We start from the raw sequence: 20286 nt of genomic DNA on the forward strand, positions 1-20286 counted from the left end.
TCTAGAATATGGGATCCGTTTTTGAGCTCTACATTTTAGAAAGGATATTCCAAAGTTAGACTCAGTTCAAAGAAGACAACTAGATTATTACAAGGGATGGATAGCCTCTCATATGAGGAGAGGTTGAAAAAGTTGGGCTTGTTTGGCTAAGAAAAAAGACGCCACAGAGGATATCTCATTTACATGTATAAATATATGTGTGGCCAGTATAAAACACTGCCACATGGTTTATTCCTTCCAAACACCATCTAAGGACTAGGGGGCACTCATTACGGGTGGAGGCAGAAGCGTAGTTACCGGGGGGCAGAGGGTGTGGGCGCCCCGGGCCCGGAGCTCAGAGGGGGCCCACCTGGAACTACGCTACTGTAACTGCTCTGCCGCTATGTGGTCCCTGAGCAAGTGTGGGGGCCTGTGGCCAGCAGTGGGTGGAGCGCCCCCAGACCCAGGGCCATGGAGCACTCGGTACCGGGTCTCTCTTCTGTGGTGCTGGCGATGTCACGGTGGCTAGACCCCGGTGTGTGACCCTGCTGGGAGGCGTCCAATGAAAGATGTAGGTGGTGGTGCGTAGTGCAGGTGACGATGAATAACGACGAACAGGGTTGCAGTCTCTTTACCTCTTTACTGAAGGCTTCAGGATCCTCAATCCAGAGCACTGCTAACCGAGCTGGCTGAGACCGGCCGGTCCAATGGCACATCCAGAGTTCCCTTTGCAGGTGGAAATCGGTGCCTACCAACTAGCGCTGTGTGTTGTAGTCCTTCCCTGCTGAGCACCACGGGATAGTCCTCACAACTGTTGTGTCTGTTTCTGATGTTCCCTCACAACTGATTCTGATGTTCTTCTCCGTCCCCCAGATGATATGGCTAGGATGCACCCGTATGACGGGTAGGCCTGGAGTTCTTCCGGGACCCTAGAGTCGCCCCTCTCCCACTGTTGCCCCCTATGTCTGCTTAGGTGATTTAGGTGAGACAGCCCGCCTATAACTGACTGTCCTGCCGCTGTTTGAAGTAATGCTTGGAGCCCAATACTTCCTCGGCGTTCCGGCCACCGGCTACGCGCCTCAGTAGGATGTTGCCTCGGTCTTACAGCACGACTCCTACTGGCTTTCTCTCCTTGTTGCTTTGATCTCGTTTCTCACTCTTCACAATAAACCTCGCTTCTTTTCCTTTGTTAGGGTACCGCCGCGATGAAGTGCAGGCGCGGTCCCGTAACGTTCTTCCTTGTTCGCTAGGTCTCTGCCAGGATCCCACCCCTGACAGGGACCCCCCTGAGTCTCTCCCCACAACACCCTCTGCCACAGGATGTTGCCTGTTCAATCCCCAGTCAGCTTCTGACTAACTTCCTATCCAACCCCCAGTTTTACCAGATTGTGAGGAGTGGCCTAATACATAGCACCCTTAGCTCCCCCTGGAGGCCAGACTATGAAGTGTATTGGTGTCTGTGATACCTGGTAAGGTGAACTCCTTCAGTGCCATCAGACGTACCATCACTCCCCTTAGCGGCGGAGCATCAGTACTGCAATGACCAGGACTCTGGGGCGCTGCAGTGGGCCCCCCGCCTGTCATCGCAAGGTGAGCTGTATCTGCATCTAGCCAATACAGCTCACCGCATTGATGGGAGGAGTGTTACGCTCCTTCTCCCATCATCCCCCTGTCATCGTCTGGCCTGGCGTCGCCGACACTGACAGCGGGCGCGATGACGTCACTGCCCGGCGCCCGCTGTCAGATGAGCAGGAGCTCATTGCAGCGCAGGAAGCAGGAGGAAGAAAGGTGAGTATTTATTGTTTTTTTATGGGGGCTGCCTTAAACTATAGGGTCTGCCTATAGGGGTACTGTTTTATACTACAGGGTCTGCCTATGGGGGTACTGTTTTATACTACAGGGTCTGCCTATAAAGGGTACTGTTTTATACTACAGGGTCTGCCTATGGGGGAACTGTCTTATTCTACAGGGTCTGCCTATGGGGTACTACCTTACACTACAGGGTCTGCCTATGGGGGTGCTGTCTTATACTACAGGGTCTGCCTATGGGGGTGCTGTCTTATACTACAAGGTCTGCCTATAGGGGTGCTGTCTTATACTACAGAGTCTGCCTATGGGGTGCTGCCTTATGCTACAGGGTCTGCCTATGGGGGTGCTGTCTTATACTACAAGGTCTGCCTATAGGGGTGCTGTCTTATACTACAGAGTCTGCCTATGGGGTGCTGCCTTATGCTACAGGGTCTGCCTATAGGGGTACTGTCTTATACTACAGGGCCTGTCTATAGGGGTGCTGCCTTATACTACAGGGTCTGCTTTGTGCTATATTGAGGACTATCTGGCACATTATACTATATGGAGGCTATCTATGGGGCCATCATACAGTGTGGGGATTGCAGTGAAGGAGCCATCAAACAGTTTGGGGGCTACTAAGGGGTCAGTATACTGTGTGGGTGGTACTATACAGTGAGAGGGCATTAGACTGTGTATAAGAGAGCATCATACTGTGTATAAGGGAGCTGTACAGGGGGAGATTCGGGACATTATTAAAAGTAAAGTGGGCACTTATTGTTATAGGGGAACTCAGGTTACTGTGACTGTCAAATGGGCACACAGGGCATTATTACTTTCTAGGTGGCACAATATGGACACTGTTTTCTAGGGCACTTGCACCCGGTATTACTATATTCTGGAGGGTTGCTTTAGAATTTAGAAGGCACAGTGAACTACACAGCAGGTGCAGTAATAGGGTCACATAAGGCAGCAGCGGCTCAGTATTGGGGTATCAGGTGCAGTAATAGGGTCACATAAGGCAGCAGCGGCTCAGTATTGGGGTATCAGCAGGATGAGAAGTTTGCGCAGGTTGGGAATAGATGGTGATGGGGCTGGAATGTGAGAAGTGAAACGTGTCTTTGTTGTATTCTCTGCAGCCGAGTCCTGGCTGGAAGAAGTCATGTTGGTCTTGGCCAGATGGAAAAGATGGGAAAAATGAACGATTCCATCAGAAAGAACGTCAGCGGTAAGTCATTATCTGTAACTGTGCTGTGATCTCTTATATGTTCTGTAGGACTGGTATTTACCACTGACGATATGGAGGTAATATCCATGTTGGTCTTTATATAGAGATTATCTTCAGTAACAGCGTGGTCATCTGCTGAGGTTCTCCTCCACTATTAGGGTGCGTCACCGAGTTGTAATCAAGATTACCTGGTTAGGGGCCCACTCAGAAGCTTTGCCCCCCTGAACCAAAACCCTAGCTACGCCTCTGGGTGGAGGAAAGGCAATTCTGGCAGCTAAATAGGAAAGGGTTCTTTACAGTTAGAGCAGTCAGTCTGTGGGATGCCGACCATAAGCGGTAGTAAAGGCAGACACTGACGGCTTTGAAAAAGTGCTTGACAATTTCCTTTATACACATAACTAGGGTTGAGCGAAACGGATCGGTCATTTTCATAAGTCGTCGACTTTTGGCAAAGTCGGGTTTCATGAAACCCGATCCGATCCCAGCATGGGATCTGCCATGCGGTATGCGATCTTCGCTCCAAAGTCGCGTTTCATATGACGCTTAAAGCACCATTTCTCAGCCAATGAAGGTGCACGCAGAGTGTGGGCAGCGTGATGACATAGGTCCTGGTCCCCACCATCTTAGAGAAGGGCATGGCAGTGATTGGCTTGCTTTCTGCGGCGTCACAGGGGCTATAAAGGGGCGTTCCCGCCGACCGCCATGTTACTGCTGCTGATCTGAGCATAGGGAGAGGTTGCTGCCGCTTCGTCAGAAGCAGGGATAGCGTTAGGCAGGATACATTAAGCCCCAAACCGCTTGTGTTGTAGCGATTTCCACTGTCCAACACCACCTTTTCTTTTGGGACAGTGGAGGCTCGATTTCTGTGCAACAGCTCTGTAGGTTATAAGGCTCCCTGATAGATGCGTTGCTGTGTACGCCGCTGTGCAAACCAACTGCTTTTTTCAAAGCACAAATCCTGTTGCTCCTTCCTTTCTGCACAGCTATCTTGTTTGTTTGTCCACACTTTTGACTTTTGTGTGCAGCAGTCCTTTTTATTGCTGCCTGACATACTTTTCTGAGATAACTGTAGGGAGATAGTAATTGTAGTACAGTCCCTTTTTTTTTTTTTTGTGTTATATCTCTTCAAGCCACTTTTTGTCACAGAAAATATACTTTAATACAGTGGCCCAGATTTATTCACAATTCTCCCAGAAAAAAAAATAAAACTGGGAGATTAAGATTGGCAAATCTGCATTAGTGCCAGTCCTGTGTGTGGCTTTTTTTTTTTTTCTGCTACAGAAAACCTACTGTATAAAAGTGGGCCTGATTTCTTCACAATTCTCCCAGAAAAAAAAATAAAAGTGGGAGATTAAGATTGGCAAATCTGCATTAGTGCCAGTCCTGTGTGTGGCATCTGTCTTTGTTTTTCTGCCACAGAAAACCTACTGTCTAACAGTGGGCCTGATTTCTTCACAATTCTCCCAGAAATAAAAATAAAAGTGGGAGATTAAGATTGGCAAATCTGCATTAGTGCCAGTCCTGTGTGTGGCATCTGTCTTTGTTTTTCAGCCACAGAAAACCTACTGTATAACAGTGGGCCAGATTAAATCACTTGTCTCACATATCCCCCAAAAAAATTTAAATAAAGGGAGAATAATATTGCCAAACCTGTGCATCTGTGCGAGTGCTGTCTGTGGTATCTGTCAGTCATTTTGTGCCACAGGAACTATACCGTGATATAGTGGGCCTGATTCAATCCCTTGTCTCCCATATCAAAAAAAAGAGGGACATTTCTATTGCCAGTGTGTGCATCTGCGTCAGTCCGGCTAGTGCCATATCTGCCAGCCTCTTTCTGCCAATCAAACAGTGTAGTGTAATACAGTGGGCCTGATTTTTCCCTGCATTCTCCCACACATAAAGAGGGACATTTCTATTGCCAGTGTTTTTATCTGCGTCACTCCTGTTAGTGCCATATCTGCCAGCCTCTTTCTGCCAATCAAACAGTGTAGTGCAATACAGTGGGCCTGATTTTTCACTGCATTCTCCCACCCAAAAAAAGGGACATTTCTATTGCCAGTGTGTGCATCTGCATCAGTCCGGTTAGTGCCATATCTGCCAGCCTCTTTCTGCCAATCAAACTGTGTAGTGTAATACAGTGGGCCTGATTTTTTCCTGCATTCTCCCACACATAAAAAAGGGAGATTTACATTTACAACAAGTTCACGTATATCTTGTACCTGGTTTTACAGGACCACATAACGGTTGTTAGTTTGGTAACATTTTTCCAAGAATGAGGAAGTCTGGTGGAAGAGGTCGTGGCCGTGGGCGTTCATTGCCAGCTGATAATGATGGTAGTGGTCGTGGAGCATCAGGTGGTCGTGGGAAAAGCAATATAGCCCCTAAGTCTCGAGTTGTTGAGCCAGCGTCATCGTCTGGCTACACAAGGCCTCGAAGGCTCCCTTTTCTGGGAGTAGGAAAACCGCTTTTGAAGCCGGAGCAGCAGGAACAAGTATTGGCTTTCATTGCTGACTCTGCCTCTAGCTCTTTCGCCTCCTCCTCGGAAAGTGCCAAATGTCAGAGCAGTGCGTCGTCAGTGGATGCTCCTGGTCAGGAACAAGTCGCTTCCTTGTGTCCTTCACCCAGAACAACAGTGAAGGATGCGTCAGGCGACACAACTGGTTACTCCATGGAGCTCTTTACACATACCGTGCCTGGGTTAGAAAGGGAAATTGTTAACAGGCCATGCCCATTACAAGATGAATCGGACATGGAGTGTACAGATGCACAGCCACAGCCAGATTATTATGCTGTTCCTTTGACTCAGATCAGAATATTGCCCTCGCAGTGTACTGATCCAGAATCTGACCCTGATGAGACTATGGTGCCCCGTCACGAACGCTATAGCACCGGCTTACACTGTGACCCAGAGGAAGTTGCACAGAACATAGAAGAGGAGGTTATAGATGACCCAGTTGTTGACCCCGATTGGCAGCCATTGGGGGAACAGGGTGCAGGCAGCAGAAGCTCTGAAGTGGAGGAGGAGGAGCCGCAGCAGGCATCAACATCGCAACAGGTTCCATCTGCCAGGCCCGTATCTGGCCAAAAACGTGTGGCAAAACCAAAACCAGTTGTAGGACAGCGTGGCCATCAGGTTAAAGTAGGTCAGTGTGCAATGCCTGAAAAGGTATCCGATAGGAAGAGTGCAGTCTGGAATTTTTTTAACCAAGATCCCAATGATCAGCGCAAAGTCATCTGTAAGAAATGCTCAAGGACCTTCAGCAGAGGTCAGAATGTAAAAAATTTAAATACAAGTTGCATGCATAGACATTTAACCACCATGCACTTGCAAGCCTGGACAAACTACCAAACGTCCCTTAACGTTGTAGCACCCTCTCACAATAAAGCTAGTCAGCAATGCGACATCCCTTCCCTCACTGTAAGCCCATCGTTTACCACACCACCTGCAGGTAATGTGGTGGTTTCATCGCAAGGCCAAAGCAGTCATCATGGAATCACCAGGTTCGTGGTAGCAAAAACTGTATGTAGGGCAACAGCAAGAATACCATCACCAACCCTCTCTCAGTCACCCATGTCCACCGGCACCCCCGCTAGTTCCACCCTATGCAGCTCTCCAGTCCAGCTCACCCTACATGAGACTCTCGTTAGGAAAAGGAAGTACTCATCCTCGCATCCGCGTACACAGGGTTTAAACGCCCACATTGCTAGACTAATCTCATTAGAGATGATGCCCTACCGGTTAGTTGAAAGTGAAGCTTTCAAAGCCCTGATGGACTACGCTGTACCACTCTACGAGCTACCCAGTCGACACTTTTTTTCCAGAAAAGCCATCCCAGCCCTCCACCAGCATGTAAAAGACCGAATTGTCCATGCGCTCAGGCAATCTGTCAGTAGAAAGGTGCACCTGACAACAGACGCATGGACCAGTAGGCATGGCCAGGGGCGTTACGTCTCCATCACGGCACACTGGGTTAATGTGGTGGATGCAGGGTCCACAGGGGACAGTAATATTAGGACAGTTCTGCCTAGCCTACGGTCTAGGAAACAGTTGGCTGTAGGCGTTCGTCACCCCTCCTCCTCCTCGTCCTCCAGCAGAAGCGAGAGCTCGTCCACAGACCGCAGTCGCACGACCACTCCATCCGCAGTTGGCACTGTAGCACACGAGGTGTCCAATTATGGAACAGCTAGTGGCAAGCGTCAGCAGGCTGTATTGGCAATGAAGTGTTTGGGTGACAACAGACACACCGCAGAAGTTCTGTCCGAGTTCTTGCAGCAAGAAACTCAGTCATGGCTGGGCAGTGTACATCTTGAGGCAGGCAAGGTAGTGAGTGATAACGGTAGGAATTTTATGGCTGCCATAGCCCTTTCACAACTGAAACACATTCCTTGCCTGGCTCACACCTTAAACCTGGTGGTGCAGTGCTTCCTGAAAAGTTATCCGGGGTTACCCGACCTGCTGCTGAAAGTGCGCAGACTTTGCTCTCACATCCGCCGTTCGCCCGTACACTCCAGCCGTATGCAGAACCATCAGCGGTCTTTGAACCTTCCCCAGCATCGCCTCATCATCGACGTTGCAACAAGGTGGAACTCCACACTGCACATGCTTCATAGACTGTGCGAACAGAGTGGTGCGGTTATGTATTTGTGGGAGGATACACATACACGGGCAGGCAGTTGGATGGCAGACATGGAGTTGTCAGCTGTGCAGTGGTCGAAGCTCCAAGACCTGTGTCAAGTCCTTCAGTGTTTTGAGGAATGCACACGGCTGGTTAGTGCAGACAATGCCGTAATAAGCATGAGCATCCCCCTAATTCGTCTGCTGATGCAAAGTTTGACGCACATAAAGGAACAGGCGTCTGCAGCCGAGGACGATGGAAGCCTTGATGACAGTCAGCCATTGTCTGCTCAGGGAAGTCTACAGGACGAGGTGGCGGCGAAGAGGAGGAGGATGAGGAGGATGATGGGGATGAGTATTTTTGGGATGAGGAAGCTTCTCAGGGGGCAATAGAAAATGCTGGCGGTGCAAGGCCGGGTTCAGGGTTTTTGAGGGAGACAAGTGACGTTGATTTGCCAGAAAGTGCTCCTCAACCCAGCATATGCACTGAGTTGACAACTGGAACATTGGCCCACATGGCGGATTATGCCTTGCGTATCCTCAAAAGGGACCCACGCATTATAAAAATGATGACCAATGACGATTACTGGTTGGCCTGCCTCCTTGATCCTCGCTATAAAGGCAAATTGCAAAATATCATGCCCCATGAGAACCTCGAACAGATATTGGCAACCAAACAAGTTGCTCTTGTAGACCGTTTGGTTCAGGCATTCCCAGCACACAGCGGCGCTGATGGTTCTCACACGAGCTGTAGGGGGCAACATGGCAGAGGTGCTAGAGTTGCACAACATTTGCATTTGACAGAGGGGATTTCTCACCAGGTTGTGGAGTGATTTTGCAATGACCGCAGACACGACAGGTACTGCTGCATCGATTCAAAGTGACAGGAGACAGCATTTGTCCAGTATGGTTACCAACTATTTTTCCGCCATTATCGATGTTCTCCCTCACAGGGCATCTAAACTAGACACCTGGCCCGAATTGGCAGAATATGCATTACAGGAGCTCGCTTGCCCAGCTGCTAGTGTGCTCTCAGAAAGTCTTCAGTGCTGCTGGTTCAATACTGACCGAAAAAAGGACACGTCTGGCTCCCCAAAATGTTGATGATCTAACCTTCATTAAAATGAACCAATCATGGATTTCAAATTATTTTGCCCCACCTTCCCCTGCTGACACGTAGCTTGCCAGAAAAATGTCTTGTTTTTGGCCTCCTCCTACTGACTGCTCCAATTCTGCCATTTGCAGGTGCCGAATGTCCACCATAGGCCATTTGTTTACCTCCTTAAATGGGCTGACTCCCCCCCACTGGGCCGTGGTCACATCTTGGCGCAAGCACCCGTGCGAGTGCCGTTTGCCTGGACAGGTGGTTGTGCCCACTCTTGGGCCACGGCACTGGCACAGGGTCCCTCATAGTACAATGAAGTGTCTCTGATGGTGGTGGTGCACAACCGTCAGACACACTGTCGTAATATGAGGGGCCCTGTGCCAGTACCGTCGCCCACGAGAGAGTGTTCCCCCCCAGCTCGAACTGTGCTCTACCACTTGCAAAACTTACGTCTCCCTGCCCCACCACTGTGTAGTCTGTGCTGTTAAATCCTTAAATGGCACTGCCAATACAAATTTGTTGCAATGATAAATGATAGTAAAAATATACACGGGACCTGGCCCCCATTTAGACCCCTTAATACTTTGCGCCTACTACCACTGTCTGCAACTCTGCAGAGGAGCCCACCCCTGTACCTCGCTATGCCACCACTTTATTTATGAACAATTCCTTTGCAGACATTTAGCCCACTTCTGTATTTTGGCCTACTAACTGTGTCAGACACTTATAACAGTTGTCCTCCGCTGAACAAAGCTATGCCACCTGTGTACTCCTGTTACCAATTGTGAACTGCATGTAGCCTACTTACTTATTTGTGCCTAGTAACTGTGTCAGCCTCTCATAACAGTTGTCCTCCCACGCTGAAACAAGCTAAGCCGCCTGGTTAGTCCTGCTAGCAGTTTTGAACTGCATGAAGCCACCTTTTTTTATTTTAGGCCTCTGTCTGTCTGTCTGTCTGTCCTCGCCACACATTACAACTGTACCCCCCTGAAACAAGCTAGGCCGACTGGTTAGTCCTGCCCTGAAACAAGCTAGGCCGACTGGTTAGTCCTGCTAGCAGTTTTGACCTGCATTTAGCCACCTTTTTTTAGGTTAGGCCTCTGTCTGTCTGTCTGTCGGCGCCACACATTACAACTGTCCCCCCCTGAACCAAGCTAGGCCGCCTGCTTTGTCCTGCTAGCAGTTTTGACCTGCATTTAGCCACCTTTTTTTCGGTTAGGCCTCTGTCTGTCTGTCTGAGCCACTTATTACAGTAGTCCTCTGCTGAACCAAGCTATGCCGCCTGTGTACTCCTGTTGCCAATTTGGAACTGCATTCAGCCAACTGTTTTATTTTAGGACTACTCAGTCTGTCTGAGCCACTTATTACAGTTGTCCTCCTCCTTCCATGAACCAAGCTATGCCGCCTGTGTACTCCTCTTACCAATCTAGAACAGCATTTAGCCTACTTATTTATTTTGTCTTAGTAACTGTGTCAGACTCTCACAACAGTTGTCCTCCACCGCTGGACCCAGCAAGGCCGCCTGTGTACTCCTCTTACCAATTGTGAACTGTATATAGCCTTCTTTTTTATTTTACGCCTACTCTGTGTCAGAGCCACTAATTACACTTGTCCTCCTCCGCTGAACCACGCTATGCCGACTGTGTACTCCTATTACAAATTTTGAACTGCAGTTAGCCAACTTTTTTAATTGTAGGCCTACTCTGTCTGTCTGAGCCACTTATTACAGTTGTCCTCCGCTGAACAAAGCTATGCCGCCTGTGTACTCCACTAACCAATTTTGAAATGCATTTTGTCTACTTTCTTATTTATGCCTACTAACTGTGTCTGCCTCCCATTACAGTTGTCCTCCACTGAACAAAGCTGAGCCTCAGATTTCATCCGATGTCAGATATTAAACTGCATTTGGCCTACTGGTTTGGTTGGGTCTACTAACGGTGTCTGCGGCTGCTTGCTTTTCTCAACTGAACAAAGCTGAGCTTCAATATTCAGGCTTTCGGCCTATATCAGATATTAAACTGCATTTGGCCTACTTGTTTGGTTGGGCCTACTAACGGTGTCTGCCGCTCCTTGGTGTTCTCCTCCACTGAATATAGCTGAGCTTCAATTTTCAGGCTTTCGGCCTACATAAAATATGAAACTGCATTTGGCCTACTTACGGTGTCTGCTGCTCCTTGGTGTTCTCCTCCACTGAATATAGCGGAGCTTCAATTTTCAGGCTTTTAGCCTATATGAAATTTTAAACTGCATTTGGCCTACTTGTTTGGCTGGGCCTACTAACGGTGTCTGCCGCTCCTTGGTGTTCTCCTCCACTGAAAATAGCTGAGCTTCAATTTTCAGGCTTTCAGAGTATATGAAATTTTAAACTGCATTTGGCCTACTTGTTTGGTTGGGCCTACTAACGGTGTCTGCCGCTCCTTGGTGTTCTCCTCCACTGAATATAGCGGAGCTTCAATTTTCAGGCTTTCAGCCTATATGACATTTTAAACTGCATTTGGCCTACTTGTTTGGTTGGGCCTACTAACGGTGTCTGACGCTCTTTGGTGTTCTCCTCCACTGAATATAGCTGAGCTTCAATTTTCAAGCTTTCAGCCTACATAAAATAGGAAACTGCATTTGGCCTACTTGTTTGGTTGGGCCTACTAACGGTGTATGCCGCTCCTTGGTGTTCTCCACTGAATATAGCTGAGCTTCAATTTTCAGGCTTTCGGCCTATATCAGATATTAAACTGCATTTGGCCTACTTGTTTGGTTGGGGCCTACTAACGGTGTCTGCCGCTCCTTGGTGTTTTTTTCCTCCACTGAATATAGCGGAGTTTCAATTTTCAGGCTTTCGGCCTTTATGAAATTTTAAACTGCATTTGGGCTACTTGTTTGGTTGTGCCTACTAACGGTGTCTGCCGCTGCTTGGTGTTCTCCTCCACTGAACAAAGCAGTGCTGCCTGTTTACTCCTGTTACCAATTTTGAACTGCATTTAGCCTACTTTATTCTTTGGGACTATATCTGTGTTTCCTCCTCATCCTGCCCATTGCCCAGCCACTGCTAGATGAGTCTGCTGGTACATTGACCCAGACCACTACATTCCCCTTGCACTCTACACAGCCAGAATCTGACCCTGCTGAAAGTCAGGTTCCCCTTCCCGCACACTATACCACCTTACACGGGGACAAAGAGGAAGGTGCAGATGAAAGTGCAGGTTCCTTCATCAGGTGGGAGGGCATACTCGTTGGTGATGTCTCTGGCACAGGGCCCCTCATAGTACGCAAGTGTCTCTGCCGGTGGGAGGCGCCCCCACCGTCAAAGACACCGCCGTACTTTGAGGGGCCCTGTGCCAGTGCCAATGCGAACAAGTGGGCCCCCCCTGCTTGCTTGGGATCACAGCACTTGCAAAGTTTTAATACTTACCTCTCCCGGCTCCACCGCCGTGACGTAGTCCGCATTTCCTGGGCCCACGAAAAACTTGAGCCAGCCCTACCCCCCTCCCCACAACTTTAGCCAAATGACCCCCAATTTTCAATGCCTAACTATTATTATAAGGTAAATTAAGATTCACAAGCTTAAGTAACAAGAATTGATGTTTTTGACATTAAAATGGGCACTGTAGGTGTTTTCCTGTCCTCCACTCACTGCCGACTTTGATTCCCCATTGACTTACATTGGATTTCGTGTTTCGGTCGATCCCCGACTTTTCGCGATAATCGGCCGATTTCACCCGACCTGACTTTTGACAAAGTCGGGTTTCGCGAAACCCGACTCGATCCTAAAAAAGTAAAAGTCGCTCAACCCTATTCCCGTCTTTCATAGTTGGGTCGTTTGCATCTATCAGTGGAAAAGGAACAAAACCATTGTGATTCTTATAAGGGGACAACACAAAACACTCCTAAATATAACATTTTATAACAACCACACAATCTGTGACTCTTCAGGGTAAACTATGCAAATGGATTAAATAATCAAATTATGCAAGTTGATTTCATCACTATTCTTTTACTTTACCTGTGAATGCTTGCTAGAATGACACTTGTTAACAATACAAAGAGGTTAGGTGCCTCTTTAAAATGAGACAGATATTCAGCCAAGACATCCAAACACCCAAAGACTCTCTACAGGAGAGCAACCAAGACATCATAGCTTCATCACAAGGGACACAGAATTGTCATTCTACAGGATGCCAGCTTAGGGGGACATGGCCCCTGTTGAAAGAATGAAGGTGTGCTCCATTGACCATCACTGAACCATGGGAAAGTCAGGATTTGGACCCTCCGGTCACTTGAGCCTCATGGATACATTTGTGAAAGCCAGGAATGGAAATCACTGGTCATCTGGCTCCATGGAGATTTTCGGAGAAGCCAGGTATTGAATCTCGGGTTCACTGGCTTTGTACCTCAATAGACTGTCATCTTCCTAAGCTTAGTAATGCTGTTGGAGAAATCAGCTCAAATAGGGTGTTATCCAACGCAAAGCGAATTGATATAATCAAATTCTACTCAACAGATGGAGCTTTTGATAAAGCATATAAAGTTATCCGCTGCAGCAGATCCACGGGTCAGCAAGTGACCATGCTGTAGATGAATGAACGGGTTAATGTGGATATAATCTGCGCTGCTGAATAGATGTAGGTCCAGATGTATTTAAATTTAAGAAAGCATTATACTGCCTCTGCACAAATCCCTGGATAGACCGCACATGGAGTACTATGTACAGTTTTGGGCACTGGTGCTCAGGAAGAATAAAATGGAACTAGAGCGAGTACAAAGGAGGGCAACACAATTAATAAAGTGGATGGGGGAACTACAATACCCAGAGAGATTAGCAAAATTAGGATTATTTAGTCTAGAAAAAAGATGACTGAGGTGCCATTTAATAACCGTGTATAAGTATATAAGGGGACAATAATAATAATCTTTATTTATATAGCGCCAACATATTCCGCAGCGCTTTACAGTTTAAGTTACAAATATCTCTCCAAGGACCTGATTATACCAAGGAAGGTGACGGTCACAAGGGGGAATTCTCTGCGTCTGATGGAGAGAAGGTTTTTTCACCAACATATAAGAGGATTCTTTACTGTTAGGGCAGTGAGAATCTGGAATTTCTTGCCTGAGGAGGTGGTGATGGCAAACTCAGTCGAGGGGTTCAGAAGAGCCCTGGATATCTTCCTGGAGCATAACAATATTGTATCTTACAGTTATTAGGTTATTTAGAAGGATGTAGATTTGGGGATTTATTCTGAGGAAAGCATTAAGCTACTTACGGGTAGCGGCATTTCTCGGAGGCCCATGACAGCACGACGAGAGAGGGGATCCGCCCATTAGGAACAGGAAACCTACAGATACAAAAGGGCGGCACCTCTCCCCTGCATCAGTTGTATTTCAGAGCCTTGAGAGGACTACCGCGGTTAGTAGCATACAAAAATATACATTATATACAGTTTATATACAAAATTTTAACCCATATATTGGAACTGGGCATATACACGTGAGATATATACATTATAGGAGGTGCAACCCCCACGTGAAATAGGGAGGGAACTAAGGGTGCTGTCATGGGCCTCCGAGAAATGCCGCTACCCGTAAGTAGCTTAATGCTTTACTCGGACTCCCATGACAGCACGACGAGAGATTTACAGAGATGTAACACTACCTTAGGGAGGGACTATAGCTTGCAGCACCCTTAACCCGAAGGTGAGATCAGAGGAGGCCCCTAAATCCAACCTATAGTGTTTAAAGAAGGTGGACGGGGATGACCATGTGGCCGCCTTACATATCTGGTCGATTGATACTCCAGATTTTTCCGCCCAGGATGTAGCCATGGCTCTGGTGGAATGCGCCCTCAGATTCTGCGGAGTCGGACCCCCACCTGCAGTATAAGCCAAAGAGATAGCCTCCCTAATCCACTTCGCTAGTGTGTACTTTGATACCCTGAGTCCCTTTCTAGGATTTTGGAAAGATAGAAATAACGCATTATCTTTCTTCCATGTATCGGTAACAGAGATGTACTCTAACAGGCATCTCCTAACGTCTAGCGTATGGAGTAGTTCTTCCTTAGGGTTGGAAGGGTTAGGAAGGAAAGATGGTAACACTATCTCCTGAGACCTGTGAAACCGAGATGATACTTTTGGTAAATAGGCCGGGTCCGGTCTGAGGACTACCCTATCTGGCAGAAACTCTGTATAAGGGGAAATTCTGGAGAGAGCTTGTATGTCTCCTACCCTACGGGCAGATGTTATCGCTACCAGAAATGCTGTTTTAAGGGATAATGCCTTAATTGAAGCTGATTGTAATGGTTCAAACGGCTCTCTAGTCAATGCTGACAGGACTAAATTAATATCCCAAGGCATAGATCTATCCTTATGTATGGGTCTAGCCCTACTAGAAGCTTTAATGAACCTTGAGATCCAATAATTATTGGCGATGTTACAGGAAAACAAGGCCCCTAGGGCCGAGACTTGTACCTTTAGGGTACTAGTGGATAGATCTAGCTCTAAGCCCCTTTGCAGGAATTCTAAGATCTGTTTTATAGGTATTCCCTCTTCTAAATTAAAGTCAGAAGAGGCCAGGAATTCCCGCCAGGTTCTAGCGTAGATTGTTGTTGTAATCTGCTTTCTACTTTTCATAAGGGTTTCAATCAAATTTGGGGAGAACCCTTTGTCCTTCAGTAACGCCCTCTCAAACTCCGTGCCGTCAAATGGAGACTCTTTACTTGAGGATGGCTGATCGGACCCTGGTGGAGCAAATCTGGGATGTCCGGAAGCACCCAGGGGTCCTCCACTGACATGATTCTGAGCCAGGTGAACCAGGCCCTTCTGGGCCAGAATGGGGCAATCAATATAACTCTTGCCCGATCTTCTCTTATCTTCCTGATTACCAGAGGTATCAGGCCCAGCAGGGGGAACGCATAAGCCAACCGAAAGTCCCAGTTGATCAGAAAGGCGTCTACCGCCAGAGGATTCTCCCTGGGATTTAGGGAACAGAATTTTATTGTCTTTCGGTTGTCCCTGGTGGCAAATAAATCCACCTCTGGATGTCCCCATTTTTGGACAATCTGGTTGAACACGAGACCGTTTAGAGACCATTCCCCTTGTCTCAGGGTGTTGCGGCTTAGAAAGTCCGCTTTCACATTTTCTTTTCCTCTTATGTGCAGTGCGGTTAAAGATAGAAAATGGTTCTCCGCTGTCTGGAATAAACGGTCCGCCACTCTCATCAGAGATTCGGAATGAGTTCCACCCTGGTGATTTATGTATGCGACCGCCACCTGGTTGTCCGAGAGGATCTTGGCGTGGTGACCCTGCAGATATACGAGGAATTTTTTAACTGAAAGTTCAATTGCCATTAACTCTCTGTGGTTAGAGGAGGCTGATGTTAAGGGGTCCAATAGACCCTGAACTATCATGTCATCCATGTGTGCTCCCCAACCTGAAGGGCTAGCGTCTGTTGTTACAATACGTGTCACGCGTGTTACCCAGGGAACTCGCGCCGATAAATTGTCACTGTTTAGCCACCATCTAAGAGAAGTAAGGGCTTCTGGACCCAAAGTAATCTGACTCTGCAAAGACCCCTGTAACAATCTATCATTAACCAGTACCTCGGATTGTAAAGGTCTGGTGTGAAATTGGGCCCAATGGACAGCGGGAATGCATGAGGTTAGAGATCCTAACAGTGACATAGCCTGTCTAAGGGTCATGGATGGTTTATCAATTGCTTTAGACACTTGTTGTTGGATGTGTAACAACTTGTCAGGCGGAAGACCACACTGTTGGGTTTCTGAATTTAACAACAGCCCTAAGAATCTCTGTATCATTTGGGGCTGTAATCGGGATTTTTCATAATTTATGATCCACCCCAGATGCTCAAGTTTGGTTGTGGTTGTTTCTAGTTGTGAGAGGCAATGGTCTGCTGAACTTCCCACTATAAGGAAGTCATCCAAATAGGGGACAATCAGGATGTCAGATTCTCGCAAGTGCGCCATGACTTCGGCCACTAACTTTGTAAATACCCTAGGAGCCGCTGATAAGCCAAAGGGAAGAGCTCTGAACTGGAAGTGACGAATCTGTCCCCCCATTGTCACAGCTACTCTCAGGAATCTCTGGAAGTCTTCATGTATCGGAACATGATAGTATGCGTCCTTTAAATCCACAACTACCATGAAGCAGTGTTTAAACAACATTTTTATTGCTGTACTGACTGTTTCCATTTTAAATGATTCATTGACCAGGAACTCATTAAGGCTTTTGAGATTTATGATCGTTCTAAACGATCCGTCTGGCTTCTTGATCAGAAAAAGAGGAGAGTAAAATCCCCTCCCTCTTTCTGATCCTGGGATTTCGATCAAAACTTTCTTGGAGCATAAGTTCATGACCTCTGCTTCCAGGGCTGCTTGTTCAAGGGGGGAGGAACGTAAAGGGGTTAACTTAAATTTATCCCGAGGCCAGTGACTAAAGTCAAGTTTTAGACCTTTTGCTATAATGCCTCGGACCCATTTACTGTTCGTAATGTCAAACCATGCGGAAGAGAATGTTGACAGTCTACCCCCCACGGGGATTGCTAGTCATTGGTCTGGCTTTTTGTTCTTTTGAGGAACGGCGAAACATATAGCCCTTACCTCTTCCGCGTCTATCCTCCCATCTAAAGCTCTCTCTAGAGGGTGAGGACCCGCGTTTCTTTCCGCGACCAAATCTCCTTCTATTGAAGGGCCGACGGTAGGATGCTGAAGACGGATTAGGAAATTTCTTCTTGTCATCCCCCGCTTTCTCCAGCAACTCATCCAGAGTTGGACCAAAGAGATATTCTCCCTTACACGGGATTGCGCAGAGTTTAGCTCTGGATTGTATGTCGCCTGACCAGCACTTCAACCATAAGGCTCTACGAGCCGCGTTGGAGAGCCCTGCCGCTCTAGCCGCCATACTGACTGAGTCCACCGAGGCATCTGATAGAAAGGCCGCAGCATTTTGAATTGTTGGTAAAGCCTTCAGAATAGAATCTCTGGAAGCGCCGTCCTTGAGCTGGGATTCTAACTGATCCAGCCAGACCATTAAAGACCTGGCTGTACATGTCGCGGCAACCGCTGGTCTGAGAGATCCTGCTGCTGTCTCCCAGGTACCTTTAAGGAAAATGTCCGCTTTTCTATCAAGGGGTCCTTGAGGGTCCCCATATCCTCAAATGGCAACGAGGCTCTCTTGGATGCTTTTGCCACCGCCGCATCCAACTTAGGGGCTTTGTCCCATGTCTCTACAACCGGATCATCAAAGGGGTACCTGCGTTTTAAAGCTGGCGGTAAGGAACCCTTCTTTTCCGGCTTCTTCCATTCCCGGAGGATCAAGTCTTGAATCTTTTCGTTCACTGGAAAAGATCTATGTTTTTTACGATCCAGTCCGCTGAACATCATCTCTTGCTTTGAGGGCTGCGGCTTGGGTTCTTCTATGCCCATTGTGCCCCTAACTGACTTGACCACTTTGTCAATCTTATCCAGGGGTAGACAGAATCGTCCAGACTCATCTGATGAAGAGGAGGAAGGACTAGAGTGATAGGCACCCTCTTCTCTTTCTTCCTCCGAAGAATTAGAGTCCAGGGGGGTTCTATGTTTTGAACCTCCCGTTTGTGATAGGGACCGTAGTGATTCCCTTACTTCCAAACGGATCATCTCCTTCAGGTTTGCCGCACTCACAGACTCTTCCGCTACCTGGGGGGGGGGGACAATATAGGTGATAACTACTATCTGACCTAATGTCACTTCCACCCCACCACACCTGTAGACCTCACCGTCTGTTGTATACAGGGGGCACATAATTTCTTAGGACAAGAGTCTGGTAAGGGGACTCCACAGAGGGCACACTCCTTATGTTTTGACTTGTCACTCTTCTTTCCCTAGAATGATAAAGTACAAGGGGCCCGCGTCACAGTAGATCACTTACCCGTGCGCCAAAGTAAAGTACCGTAATGTGAGGGGGTTCTTTCCTAGTCGAAGCTCTTGATCCCTGCCCGGATGAGCTTTTACGACTGGACTGGTCGCTTCTGTCCTTCTCCTTGGGCTTCTGACGCACATCATCAAGCAGCTGCTGCTGCTCACCACCACTCTCCATGATGAACTGCGACCAAAAGCAGGGTTCCAAAGTCGTCACCTGCTTAAATCCCCCTTGGATCCGGTCAGCAGATAGGCCAGCGCCATTCCCATTGGCCCAGGATACAGCAGGGAGGATAGGATTCTTGTGGGAGAAACCGGTAATCAGGATACATGGGCGCCGCCATTTTGGATCGACTGCGCATGCGCAGACATCCGGCGACCCGGAAGCGGCTACTAACTCCGCCCCCCCACGTCACCACACCCGGAAACGCTCCAGCACACGCTGAGAGCGGTGCAGGACGCCGGGGACGGATCGCAGCGCTCCGGGTGTTCACCCACATAATCCTGACGCCGGCACCCCGCAAGCACGCCGCACCGCTAATGGCATATACTTACCGGCGCTGACGCTGATGGAGGTGAGAAATCCCCTGGACTCTGCTCCCTGCTGCGAACGCCACCGACGTGCAGTCCAGCAAGGACCACCGTGGCGTCTCCAGGGATCTCCGCACCGGCCGAGGTAGGAGACCCCCTCGCTACCGGATTCGGCCGGCCTGGGCTCCATAAGATTCATCTGTAGGCACCCGTCCCTTTAGGAACAGGAAACCAACTGATGCAGGGGAGAGGTGCCGCCCTTTTGTATCTGTAGGTTTCCTGTTCCTAATGGGCAGATCCCCTCTCTCGTCGTGCTGTCATGGGAGTCCGAGTAAATGTCTTTCTTCGGCCTTGCTAACTATGTTACTATGTAAAGGTGGTTTATTCAACGCGTTTCAAAGTCTAAGCGACTTCTTCATCAGAAAATACCACACGAATAGAGTCAGAAGTAGGACACTGTCTTATATATACAAAATTTCAAATAACAGCACCAATGGTATCACCTGACGAGCAAATATTTAAACATTGAAATTTTATGGTATTAACCAAATTTTTCATCTTTGCACTACGGAATAGGAAAATTTGGTTAATACCATGAAATTTCAATGCTTAAATATTTTACTCAAATATACATCAATTCTTGAATATGTCATGTGCTGTATCTGTGAACTCTGATATTGTCTGTTTGTCAGGTGATGCCAATGGCGCCGTTATTTGAAATTTTGTATATATAAGACAGTATCCTAGTCGCGTAGACTTCGAAACACGTTGAATAAATCACCTTTCTTTATGTGAAATACATCTGGACCTACATCTATTCAGCAGCACAGATTATATCCACATTAACACGCTCATTCATCTTCTTAAGCTTGTCATTACCTCCTCTCTGTGTGCATGCCACAGGTGGGGTCGTCGGCCCTGGAAGCTCTGAAGTAACAGCGGCTCTTATCCCGGCGAGTCAGCGGAAAGGTGAGACTCTGTAATGTGCACCATTTTGAGTATTTTGCTGGGACTATTCTATGTATTATTTGCCTGTTTTGTGGTTAAATAAATTATTGCCACACTGTTTTACCCTCACTCTGTGCTGTCTGAGTAGTATTACGCCCATGGTAAAAGGAGAGTGGGCGTTCGTTATGCGT

The 20286-nt window shown here is 47.8% G+C and overlaps 1 protein-coding gene across 1 annotated transcript in view; it reads right to left on the bottom strand.

Moving 5' to 3' along the window:
* Positions 1 to 20286, bottom strand: part of LOC143766477 (uncharacterized) — a 511034-nt gene that overhangs the window by 470289 nt on the left and 20459 nt on the right. The window lies entirely within an intron of this gene.

This window comes from Ranitomeya variabilis, chromosome 4 (genome assembly GCF_051348905.1).
Source record: "Ranitomeya variabilis isolate aRanVar5 chromosome 4, aRanVar5.hap1, whole genome shotgun sequence".
NCBI classification, from domain to species: Eukaryota; Metazoa; Chordata; class Amphibia; order Anura; family Dendrobatidae; genus Ranitomeya; species Ranitomeya variabilis.